The following is a 15015-nucleotide window of genomic DNA, read 5'->3' as shown; positions in this document are numbered from 1 at the left end:
TAGTTCAGCAGTCAGCAAACCTTTTTTTCTTCCCCCCATGAAGGGTCAAACAGAAAGTAAATAAATATTTTAGGTTTTGTGGGCCACCAGGTCGCTGTTGCAGTTTTTAAGTGTACAACCTGTAGAACAAAACCAGTGTAGACAATGTATAAATGAACAGGCATGGTCATCTTCCAGTAAAGTTTTATATATAAAACATGTGCGGGACTGCATTTAGTCCACAGGGGGCAGTTTTCCAATCTCTGAAATAGTCTTCCATGTAGTAGCTTCCACTTAAAAGCCAAGAGACATATTTTTCTACCTGTCACAACAACAAAATCCTCATAGAAGAAAACAAAAGCAACAAAACTTTTCCCAATGCCAATTGATGACAATTCACTCTTGTAAAATATGACTTTTATATACAAAATCTTAACTGTTATAAGCACAAAGTCAAAGGCACTGCTGATAATGGATATTTTGTGCTGAGATGCACTATAAATAATAGGATAATGATGACATTATTTCATATCCACTATTCCTCCACTATTTTCTGTTCCTAATTTATCTTCCATAAGATTTGAAGATAGAGTCAAAGTGCTATCTGAAAGTGACATGATCATAGGAGTGTTGCCAGCTGCCATGCCAGCTCACAGTGCCTTTAGCAACTTGGAGCCCCAGATTTTTAGGGGATATATAAAAGCAATTTTTTTTATGAGATAGAAGCTCTACACCCTATAAATCAATTTTAATGAAATATACATTTGTTTTCTTCAGGTTCTAATCTTGAAAAAGGTTCAGATACTGGGCTAGGAGGAAGACAGATTGGATGCACTAACAGCACAAGGTCAGTATGAAATCTTTTCCACTTGAGCTCCTTCTGGGGCTTGATGACTTGAAGGATTTTGGTATTTCTTCTCTCTATCATGTTGTCTGACTAGACCCGCAGTGCAGACCTGTGATTTTCTGAGGACATTTGAAATGTAATAAGCATTTTGTGACATAGGGTATCTATGGGCACATAGAGAAATTGGTACTATTTCCTGAAAAATGGTTCTATAACCTGATATACCTAACTCTTAGGATAATATGTTGAGTGTCCTAAATCTTGCCAATGCAGAGTTAAAGAAGGAACAAATTGTTGGATTTTGGAAAAGCTACTTTTTTTTTTTTTTCTGGATGATCTTGTTGGCCTACTTCACTAGATCTTATATGCAGGGAGCTTAGACTTAGATGTCTACATATAACTACATAGACAAAAAAACAAAACAAAACAAAATTATAATACAATTCTATAAAAAATAAATAACATTCATCTTCACATTCATGGAGAACATGAGCAATGATGGGAACAGTGTATCTGGAGAGGCCATACCCCATCCTAGGAGGGTGGGAACCACCATTACTTAATTTGGCCAATCCTACCTTATGCCAAGTGTAGACCCAGTGATTACATTTCCCCTGAGGCTGAAAAAGAAACTGTAGATTCCAATTTTAATGTAAAAGCTTCCAAATGTTAAATGAATATTTTAAAAAGTAACTTGTGGGCCAAATGTTACATTTTTGTGGGCCAGACTTACACCCTGGGCCATCAATTTGGGGCAGCAGTTGAAGCTCTACGAGAAGAAGTGTCTCATTTTGTATTTTGATTGTTTGTTTTTGTTTATTTGTTTTATTGCTGCATCATTGCAATTATCATAATGAATAGAACATGGAAGATTTTCAATAAATACTTACTGAATGAATAATCAGGCAAGTAAATTGTGATTGTGATGGGACACCTATATAAAATTTGATCTAAGTGGAGTCAAAATATTGATTTCCATATCAGTTAGTATTTGCTGCATAACAAAATATTCCAAACCTTGATGGTTTAAACAAATAAGTATTTGTTCATAATTCTGTGAGATAACAGATTAGTCATGGTTCAGCTGGAACAGTTTATTTCAGCTCCATGAATATTGGATGGGATCATTCATGCCTTTTTCATCATATGGCAGGTTGTCTGAGAGCTAGATGTTCCTGGGTGCCCTCACTTACATGGTTGGGACTATTAGCTGCCAGACATCCATGCGGACTTCCCAACATATTACAACTTCTTTATGATGTCTGGTTCCAAAACTGCAAATTCTAATGTAAAAGCATTTATCTAGCTTTTATTGGTATCACATGTGTTGCTCTCCACATGGGTCAAAGCAAATCATGTGATTAAGCACTGAATCAATGTGGGAGAGGATTATATAAGATGTGAGTAACAGGAAATGTGATTAGTTGGGGATAATTAATATATCAACCTACTATAGCATGCAAGTGTTTTTTTAAAAAATATTTTTTAATGTAGCCATCAGAAAGGATGAATACCCAACTTTTGTATCAACATGGATGGGACTGGAGGAGATTACGCTGAGTGAAATAAGTCAAGCAGAGAAAGTCAATTATCATATGGTTTCACTTACTTGTGCAGCATAAAGAATAACATGGAGGACATTAGGAGAAGGACGGGAAAAGTAAAGTGGGGTAAATGGAAGGGGGAGATGAATCATGAGAGACTGTGGACTCTGAGAAACAAACTGAGGGTTTTGGAGGGGAAGGAGGTGGGATGGTGGATAAGCCTGGTGGTTGGTATTAAGGAGGGCATGTATTGCATGGAGCACTGGGTGTGGTGCATAAACAATGACTCTTGGAACACTGAAGAAATAAAATTAAATTTAAAAAAGAAAAGGCATCTCATATTAAAAAAAAGCTTATTATTATGTATACAATAAATATATTGTGTAGGAATAAACAGCACAATTTCTTCCTAGGCTAAAAAGAAACACAACTTAAATGTCAGCTTCACTACTCCCAGCTCTGAGATGACTCAAATCTGATGGTCAGGAAGCAAATATTTGGTCTATCTGCTTTTCTCCTCCAAACAGAGCATCAACACTGTCTCCATTTTGGTTGTCATATGTGATTTTGGTATCAATGTGTTTTTCATTTAATCTAAGACATGGTGCCTATAAACAGAGATAAGACCTCCAACTTATTTTACATAGGTCACTGAACAAGGATACAATAGTAATGACTTATTGCTGTCCTCATGAGAGAGGATTTGAGCCAATTAACTACAGGTGAAGGGTTCTCTATCCCATTAGCCTAGGGAATAGTTCATTCCTCTTGGAGAAGACTTGAGTTCTAAGGAGTATCTGTCACCTGACATCAGCCACACTAAATACATGAAGAAGAAGACTGTAAGTGTTCCCTTTTCCCAGCACATTGAAGAACCCAGTGTTGAGCTGATGATAGGACAAATTAACCCTGAAACAGAAGGGTTATGAGAAGTAAGGACAATGACTATCACATATTTATGTGTGCCAGTTATTCAATATACACTTATTGACTGTGTTGGATGCTAACAATACATGAACAGGAATGCATGGTTCACATCTTCAGTTGTATTGAATCTGTAGTTACATGAAGAAGCAGATTATAGAGAACAGGATAGTCATTCTTGGGTTTGGAATAAGGCAATCTGGGTTCTATGACTGGCTTCATCAGTAAATAACTGTTTGGCTCTGATTGATTAATTTTGCTTTTTGAGAACATTGGGTTCTTTACCTGCAAAAGGGCATTTATTAAATACCTACCATATCTTACATATGTTCTAAGTCAATTTCACAATATTCTTATAAGAATGACAGTTTTATTTCTGCCTCATAGGTAATAAACGGAGGCTCACAAATATTTAAAATTTGATATGATAACACTCAACCAATAAGTGGCAAAAGCTAATGTTTGAAATTAGATTTGGTCTGGCTCTGATGCCTATTATTCATTACACCACCATGTCTCTTCTCCATTGGTTAAAGATTTTCCTAGGATACCACTATGTTTGACTTGGTCTCATCAGTCCTCTAACTTGTTTCATGGTCAACACAAATTGTCATGTCTGATCTAGCTCCTCCTTGGAACCACCGCTCTTCTACAAAGGTAACAGAATGAGAAATTTCTCATTTCAAACTAATACCACAATGCTAACCAGTATAGGGTAGGTGATGTGTCATTAAAATTAATCTCTCCCCTATAATCTCAGTGCCTTAATACTATAAAAGTTGATTTTTTGCTCACATCACATGATCCGCATGGGTTGATGATGGCATCCATTATCTTATATAGAACCTATGGCTTTTTCAGTTAGAGAAAGAGAATAGAGAATTATGCAAATGCTCTTCTTGGGCTCTGCTTAGAAGTGACACGTTCATTTATGATCATATTTTATTCACTAGAATTGTTCTCATGTTCTAACCAGCTGCAAGGTAGCTGAGAAATACTATCCTCTTTGTGCCTAGAAGGAGAAACAAAATAAATGCTGGGGAATAATCCTATTAGAATTCTAGTCCATCAGTTCCTTTGACTCTAAGACTTTAACAGCACTTAGTGCTCAATGTGGGGACATTCATCTGTCTGCTGGCTTCCTTTCTAATCATGGTTCATCTTTCTTCCCAGGGCAGGAGCCCTGTAAACAGAACCTTGCTCTGTGTACCAATCCAACTATGCACCTTTCTTACAAATTAGACCCGTTTCTATTTACCATGTCTTATTTTCAAGATTAAATTATTGGAAGTAATTATGCTATCTCTGGCCTTAACACTATCTTTACTCTATTATAATTGGTTATCTGAAAAACTGAGGTCTCTTTACCTCAGTATATACTATACCAATGAAGAGAAGATGTTTTTTGGTTGACGGTGATGGGTAACAAGACTTTTTAAAAAATTTTTATTTATATTTTAAATTTCTTTTCAGTGTCTCAGAATTCATTGTTTATGCACCACACCCAGTGCTCCATGCAACATGTGCCCTCCATAATACCCACCACCAGGCTCACCCAACCTCCCACTCCCTGCCCCTCCAAAACCTTCAGATTGTTTAGGCTGTCTTTTTTCTTTCTTTCTTTTTTTTTCTTTAAATGACATTTCTTAACTTAACAAATCGCAGAAAAGTAGATGTGGCTCCAAGTGTGGTGGGATAAAGGGACTTAAATAATGCAATTCTGGATTTGTTACTCTCTCTCCATTTCTTAGCTTTCTTTCCTTTTGAGGTTGCAAGATGGCTGCCAGAAAGAAGCATTTAAGGCAATGTGCATCTAAGTTCAACCCCAGTGAGAAATGGTAAATCTTTTCTCAGTTTGCTTCTGTGAAGATCTTTAAATTAATTCTCTTTGGATGACATATATCATTTTATAAGAAAGACACTATACTTGGCTTATCAGCCCACATTCTCATTCTTGAATCTCTTCCCTCTTCCACAATACAGGCTGAAAAACAGAAGCTGGCATGGGTTGGATATATAAAACTGGCATTCAGCATCTATTCTCACCTCCTTTTATTGTGTCTTTTTAAAAAAATCCTATAGTCTGAAAAAGTAGAAACTACATTTCCAAGATTCTCTCACAGCTGGGATTCTCAATGCAAGTTAGAGCTTTACCAATCACCTGTACATATCCAACTCTTGGAAGGCAAAAGTTAACTAGAGGCTATTTTTTTCTACTGCTCCAGGCTGTTTTCTGGAGGTATGTTCCCCCCACCCCCCACCGCCCCTGCAGTATCCTTGCTTTCAGTATCCTACTTTGCAGCTATCAAGAAAACTTTGCAAAAGGCAGTGGTCAGATTTCACAATCTGATGCCCCACGACCAGCTTTCTATCTGTGATAAGGCAATTGTAATGATGGTCACAGTTGTGATTGATTCTGGATTTCTGACTAAGTTTTTGTGACTTGGATGATTTGTGTTTTAATGTATGGTTCCAGTGGACACATGCAAATTCTATATGGGCCAATATATAGTCCCTATAGTCACAGGTAACAGCAAACGAATTTTACAAATGACTGTATGAAGGAAGGGCAGCATTTCTTCATGTAACACAGTGACTAAGTACATAGGTTTAATAATACAGATTCCAGTTCAAATCCCAGGTCCACCATTAAACTGTATACATGTGTTAAGTTACTGAAAATTTATCAATTTTAGTTTCCTTCCCTGGGAAAAAAAAATAAACATAGTGCTATAAATGCTGGAAAGATGTAGAAAAAATGAAATAAAAAAATGCATGTGATATACTGTCCTCTTTGTCAACTGAAGAAACAAAACAAAACAGAACAAAACAAAACAGAACAAAACAAAACAAAACAAAACAAAACAAAACAAAACTTACTTATATACTCTTCCCCAGATGTCTCACCTGTGGCCAGGTAACACAAGGTACTATCTCAACTGCAAGGGAGGACTTTCCCTTGCTGTCCTGGCTCCCTTCCCCACTCAGGGGTTTTTCCCTTTCCCCTTGGTGCCATATTGCTGCTTTCCCATTCTAGAGTCTCATTTGGACAGTGTTTTCCTGCAAACACTTCATGGAATCAGAAATATCTTTCTTTTAAGTGACATTTTCAGGAACAGAATTACTGGGAGGGGTAATTCAGGAGAATTTGGACATTCCTGTAATTTGGAGCTATTGTCCACCCTTCATGAAATGGTGGGCTATTTTCAGAGCTGGTTATTTTCAGAGGGGGAAACCTGTTTATCCCATGATTCCAGAGCACTCTGGCTTGCTGGTTCTGAGGATAATTCTTTCCTGGTCAGCTCATCCCCAGCCCTTAGCTCTGCACTAGGCAATCACATTTTGTTACCTTTATTCATTTGGAAGTTTCTTGCTATTTCAATTTATTTGAGCCTATTTAAACAACAGTAAAAATGGAAAATTCTTCCATATAAATTTAATTCCAATTACTCTGACTCCTTTGCCATCTTATGGCTATAATTTAAAGCCTTTTCCAAATGGCAAGTTTAAAAGGTGATAATTCACTTGACAGCTGGAGAAACTGGGATCATTAAAGGCAGACATAATTAACATTATTTTTAATGCGCCCTGGCTATTCTCTGTTTTTCCAGAATGCTATCAGTGCTCTTTTGACGTCTTTCAGTGTCCCTTCCTTGCTGCACAGCTGAAGATTTTATTTAGTTATTCATTTATTCAATAAATACTCACTGGGCATCTACTATTTTCCAGACCGATCCTGTGCTAAGTATTGGGGACAAAAATATGAATAAGATATGGTGTGACCTCTCTTTTCTCTTCTTATATCCAGGTTAGATGTAAGAACACAGAAGGAAAGGAAGGAAAGGATGAAAAAGAGAGATTGTGCAATTAGAAAGAGAGGGAATAACAAGGGGAAATGGTGAAAAAGTAAGACAAGAATTAAAGGGGTTTGGAGAATCAGAAGAGAGAAATACTGAAGAGAGAAGAGGAAAATAAAAAACAAGTAAAAGAAGTGGCAGCAGAAAAAAGAAAAATTTTTAAAATGTGGTAGCATGGAAATTTATAGACTGTTATTCTCATATGCATGCCTGTAATTTTCTGTATTTTCTGTAACTCAAGCAACTTGGTAATAAGCCCTCTGGTTCCACTTATGTCAGCAAAAAATTGCAATCTTATCATTTTAAGGTTATCTGTCTCTTCCAGTTTAAATCATAGACTCTCTTCAGGTTAATTCTGTCTATTCATGACTTTTTCTACCTCCCTCCTCTTTTGTCTTCTCCCAGAGTAGGAAACTTATATGACATCATGGGCACGTATCTCTTATCTGAATCCCTGTTTCTGGGCATCTTCTGGCTCTGCTGGTGATATAAGTTGGATCTTGTCCTAGTAATGGCTTCTAGCTTTACAGTCCCCTGTGATAGACAAAGCAATGGCCCCCCAAAGATGTCTACCTCTTAATGCTCAGAAACTCTATGTTGTCTGACATGGCGACAGGACTTCAGATCACACATGGATTCAAGACTGCTAGTTAGCTGACCTTGAAATGCTGGAGAGGATTCTCCTGAATTACTTAGATAGGCTTGATATAACCAGGAGGGTCTTTAAAATGGAAGAAGGTGGCAGAAGAGGGGAGCTGCGGGAGGTGTGATCATGGAAGACAGGTAAAAGTAAAGCAGTGGAGTTAGCTTTGAAGATGGAAGAAGAGAACCACTAAGTAAAGGAATGGGAGGACTCCAGAAGCTGAAAATATCAAGAAAACAGATTTGACCTTAGAGAAAGAAGTGCAGTTATGTTGACACCTTGGTAGTAGCCCACTGAGACCACTATCATCTCTATATCCCTTCCTTGGGGTGGGCAAGAAATCTTGGATCTTTGAGTGCATATTAGACAAGCCATGGGAAACTGGGAGAATAACCTTAGTCTTCTTTTTGTCTAAACATAGTACTGCATCATTCCAACTTTCCCAAAGCTATTCCATGTAAGCACAGGACATTGACTAATTGTTCCCCGAGCATTTCAAAAGAGAAGAGGGTATAATCCTACTCTCCTTCCAGAGTATTTCTCAAAGCAAGGTTTCTGGACATCTTAGGTAAGGCACAAAATTTATTGGTAGTGAGCCCATCTCAGGGAGCAGGCATCTTCCCTCTAGCTGTGGACCCTCCAACTCTGCAAACATGCCCACCAAGCCCAAAAGGGGTGTTACTCTTCTGTGTAAAGGGAATTTGCCTTGTAGGGAATCTTCCATCTGTCCTATTCTATGGTAAAGCATGTTTTTCATTAGCCAGCCGGTGGTCCCTGAAATTTAAAAGAAAGCTTCTGAGTTTTAGAAAACTCTATTGTCTTTCACAAAAGTCTGACTCTTTCAAGAAAAGACTTTGTTTGCACAGTGTTGGTCTTTGAATGCATTTCAAGAACTTATTTTTAAAAGCAAAACACTAAATATTTTCCCCTTTCATGTCTTAGTTTGTTGCTTTCCCTGAAACAATGATCACCTCTGTTTCAATAGAAGGGGGCTGAGGAATAGCAAGACTTTCTAAGACTAAAAATCACACTTAATCATATTTTAAAATGTTACCATAAGAGATATGATATATATATACCATATATATATATATATATATATATATATATACCATAAGAGATACAAATAAAATATTACCATAAGAGAAGAAACTAAAAGAACAATGAGGTGAAGCACAAGGAAGCACGAAAGTAAAGGAAATGAAGGATAAAAGGGAAGGAAAGGAAAAGTAAGGCAGTGTGGGAAAAAATAACAAACAAGATTAATTTTCCTGAAATTTCTTTGCAAAAAGGATCAACCCTACTCTGAAAGTGACAGACCCTCACTTCCACCTCAGACAGTCCCTAAAAGGGACTCTCCTGAACATTTAGAATTTTGCACTCTTTGCCCCCTTTCCTTTTTCACAGAGCTTCCTGTCTCTGGAGACTCAGGTCTGTCCTCCAGTTCAGGGAAGCTTTACTGTCTCTGTCCTTCTGATGAGCTGAGCCCAGGCAGTCCACCTGTGCATCCAGAAATTGCAGCACTCACCCCATGGTTCAGTAATATTGTGCTAGCAGCTAATTTACTTACTTTCTTTGAGACTTGGGTTTTCCATCTGCAAAGTGGGGTTATGTTAGAGATAAAATTCACGGTTTATAAACAGGTCCACAGTAGCTGATGATATCCTGTTTACCTTCTGTATTCCTTTTGGAAGGGAGCTTGCATAAACATTCCCTCTGTAACAGCAAGCTTCACAATACCTTCCCTCCTGGCCTCAAGACTTAGGCTGCACACTTCTGACTCTGCCCTGGTCCTCGCATTACAATCTTTCTGGGGACAAATTTTTACAAATTAAAAAAGAAAATAATAAATACATAAAATGAACAGTCACCAAGCTGTCCCAGGTAAATGATGCTCCAGAGTTAATAGGCCAGAGTGATGGAAACTTCCAGGCTCTTCTGCCAGAGAGAACCACACCATATTTTCTCCTCACTTTTGTCATTCTGCAGTCAACGGAAGTGATTTCACATTACTTTTCACCAAGTGTGCCCAACTGCGTATTTTCTCTCTCCCTCTCTCCACTGTTCCTTTCTGCACCTGCAGGAACGCACTCGCACATAGTGCCAAGCGCATAAGCTAAGTCTCAGGCACTCCATTCTCTGCCACCCCTTTTCTTTCTCTTGGTGAAATATGTAAGGATTTTTGCATGTCTCTTCTCATCTGCTTTCTAAAACCCCACCCGTAGCTCTTCTCCCTTTCTCTGTGTCCTCTTCCTGCTCTCCCTTCTCTTCTGCCCCTGCCTCTCGGCTGATGACCTCTGTGAACAGTGACACATGCGTAGTTAGAAGTGCCGCACATGATGGGAGGCAGACTTTTTGAGACTTCAGCTAGGAAGTCCGCATTTTATCCTGGGTATTGAGGAGATTCTGTAAATGGAATGTAAACAGAGGGGTAAGCTGATTAGGTTTGCATTTCATAAGATCATTTTGTCAGCTGGCAGGCTCATGGACCGAAATGGGGATGTTATTGGAGTTAGGGAGACCAAGATTGATTTAACAATGATGAAGACCAATCTCAAATCTGGATGGTAGCTGTGGAGAAGCTAGTTTGGGGACTGAGTTAAGGGATGCAAGAGAGATAATAATCTCTGTTCCATCATGGTGACAAAGCAGATAAGATAGGTGTGTGAGCACAAACAGTACATAATTGTAAGTATGAGAAACTTGCTGTGTTAAGTGTTCCTGGGACTTAAGTAGGTTGACTTTCCAGGATAATTGCTGCAAGGCTGAAAATTAGGTGTGTGTAGCTGATAAAGCTGCAAATAGAAAACAACAATGATGGATTGTGAGCTCAGATTTTCAATCTGGCTGTGAAGAGTTTTACTTTTTTTTTCTTTCTTATATCTGACCAAAACTATTATTCTGAAGATGAAAAGCACCCATCAGTATATTGAGGAGAAGGATCTCCCTGAGAATTCTGGAACATTCTTAGATGAAGTTTCTCCAGATCAACTAAATATGCACGGTAACTTCAAGATGTGGAAGAGCATGGATATAGGAAAAGTGAAGGTTATGTTATAAAAACAATAGAAATAATGATTGACATAAAAATTCTCATTAAGCTAATAGGTAAATACCTTTTAACCTCAGGTGGTGGGTGTCGAGGTGTTTCAAAAAACAGAAAACAGGTAGAAATTTAGTAGTAGCTTTCTGCCTGAATGGTCATGTTGGTCTGAACATCACAAGAAAGTACTTCAATGTCACCATTGTTATCAGAATAGCAAATTTTCAGGGGTGCCTTCAGCTCAGGTCATGATCCCAGGGTCCTGGGATCGAACCCTCCATCAGGCTCTCTGCTCAGCAGGGAGCTATTTCCCCCTCTCTCTCTTTGCCTGCTTCTCTGCCTAGTTGTGATCTCTGTCTGTCAAATAAATAAGTAAAATCTTAAAAAAAAAAAAAAAGAATAGCAAACTTTCAGAGATTAGACTAAAAATTCCCTATGGTTTAAACCTCCCTATTTAGCACCAGTTTATATAACAATGAGGGATACAAATAGAACAGTAGATATTCAGTTATGTTTGTGTACAGAAATTAATCTCTGCATTCTTCAAAGAGAGAAATCTGTGAGTGGTATACAGGGACATAAAGAACTCTGATCACAGCATGGCCAGGACCCTGTCTAAAGAAGGAAGAGAAGGTCTCAGACAAGGTGGTCACTCCCTGAGACTCTTGGTTAATGTCTCCAGTGCCCAGATGAGGAGGGACTGGGAGTTAATCAGACTCCTGAGTTGTAGTTACACATGTGAAGAATTCATATGCTGAGGCACGTGGATCTAAGGGGACTATGATTTTCATAGCTATACATCATCAGTATTATGTTGAATATATTTGGGTTTAAGAGCAATGATAGAACATGTGGATTAGCAGTGACGGTCTGTAGCATGCTTGTTCTGACAACAGCCCATTGTGCATTATTCTACCCAAATTGGTAGCTTGAAATTGTCCATGGTGAAAGAATTTTACCACTGAGATTTTCAAGTTGTATGAATCAGGGCTTCTTCTGTTTTGTTTTGTTTTGTTTTGTTTTAAGTGCTGGTTGTTAAACATTTATCAGCACACCAATGCATATTGATGTTTCTCAACAAAACAATCTCTCTGAATCCCTAACACCTAGAACAAAGCCTAGTTTTCTGCATGTGTATTGAATAAATGGACAGGGAAGAGGAGGAGAGGAGATTTATAAGAACAGAGAGAGACTCTTCAATACAGTGTTTTAGGGAGGGAAACCTGAGTTTTGTGGAATGCACAGGAAAAGTACAGTTGGGAATGGAAGGTGAGAGATGTCTTCCAGGAAGAAAGAAGGCTTGTTTAGAGAAATGAATAACATAAGGAATTAGAAGTACCATAAAAGAGTTGAAAATAGCTTGAAAACAGAATGTACGTGTACCCATGAACAATCACCACAATCAAGGTTCTAAACCCAAATGTTCATAGCAGCAAGGTCCACAATAGCCAATCTGTGGAAAGAACCAAGATGCCCTGCAACAGACAAACAAATAAGGAAGGTGTGGTCCATATATACAATGGAACATTACTTAGCCATCACAAAGAATGAATGAATACCCAACTTTTGCATCAACATGGATGGGACCAGATGAGATTATGCTGTTAAATAAGTTAAGCAGAGAAAGTCAATTATCATATGATTTCACTTACTTGTGGAACATAAAGAATAGCATGGAAGATATTAGGAGAAGGAAGGGGGAAATGGGGTGGGGGTATCTGAGGCAGAGACCAACCATGAGAGTCTATGGACTTCCAGAAACAAACTGAAGGTTTTAGAGAGGAGGAGGTAAGGGGATGGGCTAGCCTGGTGATGGGTATTGAGGAGGGCATATATTGCATGGAGCACTGGGTATTATACACAAACAATGAATCATGGAACAATACATCAAAATCTAATGATGCACTGTATAGTGGCTAACATAACAATAAAAAAATAGCAAGCCAAAAATAAATAAATAAACAAACAAACGTATACATCACCTCCAGAAATGTCCCTGCTTCCTCTTGTGTTTTTTGTAATTATATGGGTGGTAAGAACACTTACCATGAGATCTATTCTCTTGACACATCTTAAAGTATACAATATTGTATTGTTAACTATAAGTACCTTGATGAATAGCAGATTTCTATAACTTTTTCAGCTTGCATATCTCAAACTTTATACACAGTAAGCCATTAATTCCTCATTTCCTCTTCTCCACAGCCCCTGGCAATCATTATTCTATCCTCTGCTTCTAAAAGTTTGACTATTTGAGATATTTCATATAAATGGAATCATGAAGTACTTGTCCTTTTGCGACTGGCTTAGTCACTTAGCCTAATATCCTCTCGGTTTATTGATACTATCTACTACTAATGTGTTTCAGTGAGGGGCACCTGGTAGCTCAGTCAGTTAAGCATCTGACTTCAACTCAGGTCATAATTCTGGAGTACTGGGATCAAGCCCTGTGTCAGGTTCCCTGCTCAGCGGGGAGTCTTCTTCTCTTTCTCTCTCTCCCTTTGTGCACTTTCTCTCTCTTTCTCAAATAAATAAATAAAATCTTTTAAAAACTGGAAGGGGAGATGAACCATGAGAGACTATGGACTCTGAAAAACAACCAGAGGGTTATGAAGGGGCGGCGGGGGTGGGGGGGTGGGGGGGTGGGGGGGTGGGATGTTGAGGAACCAGGTGGTGGGTAATAAGGAGGGCACGTACAGCATGGAGCACTGGGTGTGATGCCAAAACAATGAACACTGTTATGCTGTAAATAAAAAAATAAAAATAAATAAATAAATTTTAAAAAATTAAATTAAAAAAAAAAGTACATTGCAGTGAACATGGGGTCCAGATATCTCTACAAGATCCTGATTTCAATGCTTTCAAAGAAACCTTTTTGTGTGTGTGTGAAAAGAAATGTAAAGACAATTTTAGAAGTCTTCTGTTCCAAATTTAGTAGTCACAAAATAACTTGACACTATTCAGAGTATTGTGAGCTATATACCCAGGAAATAATTTTTCTTCTTTTCCAGGTTTTCAAGTAAGCTGCTCAGGAGCCACTCCTAGAGACTAATATCTGATATGCAGCTACCCCAGACATGTGAGTTGATGGAACCTTGTCCTTGATATTCTGGTGTTTCAGTCAAAAATTGTGGATGTCATACTGGCTTCTGTTAAACTGTTAAAGAAAATGAGCATATCCCCAAAGTGTTGTGGATGATGGAACCTTGAGGGGTGAGGCAAAAATGAAGAAAAAAATCGTCTAACTAAGACTCATAACACTAGAGATCTTCTCATTCAACTCCCTGTTTAATACAATGGAGGAAAATGGAGATCAAAAAAGCAATTTCATTGGAGACATTTCCTAAATTGAGATCTTTTGTGCCACACCACACACTGGCCCCATTTTGATTGTCTTATACATCTGGAATGAAGTGCAGTGAAATCAATTGGATAGTGAGTAATGATAGCCTTTGGTGTCATAACTACCTGAATTTGAGCTTCCACTTCATATCCTAGCTAGATAACACTGTGGAAATTTTATGACTTTGCTGAGCCTTAGTCTCCTCACTTACAAAATAAAATGAGGGATAACAGGGTCTACTTAACAGCATTGATATAAAAATTAAATGAGATCAATAGGAAGAAAACTTAGTATAGTCTAGAGTACATGACAGAAACTCAGTGTATGTTAACTTTTCTGTTGCTATAAGATGATGATAATGACAATGACTTTATCTTTTTTTTAAAGATTTAATTTATTTATTTGACAGACAGAGACACAACAAGAGAGAGAACACAAGCAAGGGGAGTGGGAGTGGGAAAAGCAGGCTTCCTGCTGAGCAGGGAGCCCAATGCAGGGCTCAATCCCAGGACCCTGCATGACTTGAGCCAAAGGCAGACACTTAATGACTGAGCCACCCAGGTTCCTCAACAATGATTTCATCTTAATCTTTGGATAATGATGTCTTAACAATTGAAAAGTTTTGGCAGTTGACAACCATTTTTAAAAATATTTTGCAATATATATAACTTATAAGATCACAGGAGATAATGTGCTTTCAATTTATTTCAACTGATGTTTGAGAGTCTTGACACTAAGTCATTAGCTTCTCTTTGAAGAAGCACTAAAATTTGATGAATAGCTTCAGGTTTTTAACCAAGTCCTCTCTGTCATTGGACTCAGGTGAAGTTTTATG

This window comes from Meles meles, chromosome 2, assembly GCF_922984935.1.
Source record: "Meles meles chromosome 2, mMelMel3.1 paternal haplotype, whole genome shotgun sequence".
Taxonomy (NCBI): domain Eukaryota; kingdom Metazoa; phylum Chordata; class Mammalia; order Carnivora; family Mustelidae; genus Meles; species Meles meles.
The sequence above is the reverse complement of the archived record's forward strand: the minus strand, read 5'-3'. Positions refer to the sequence as shown.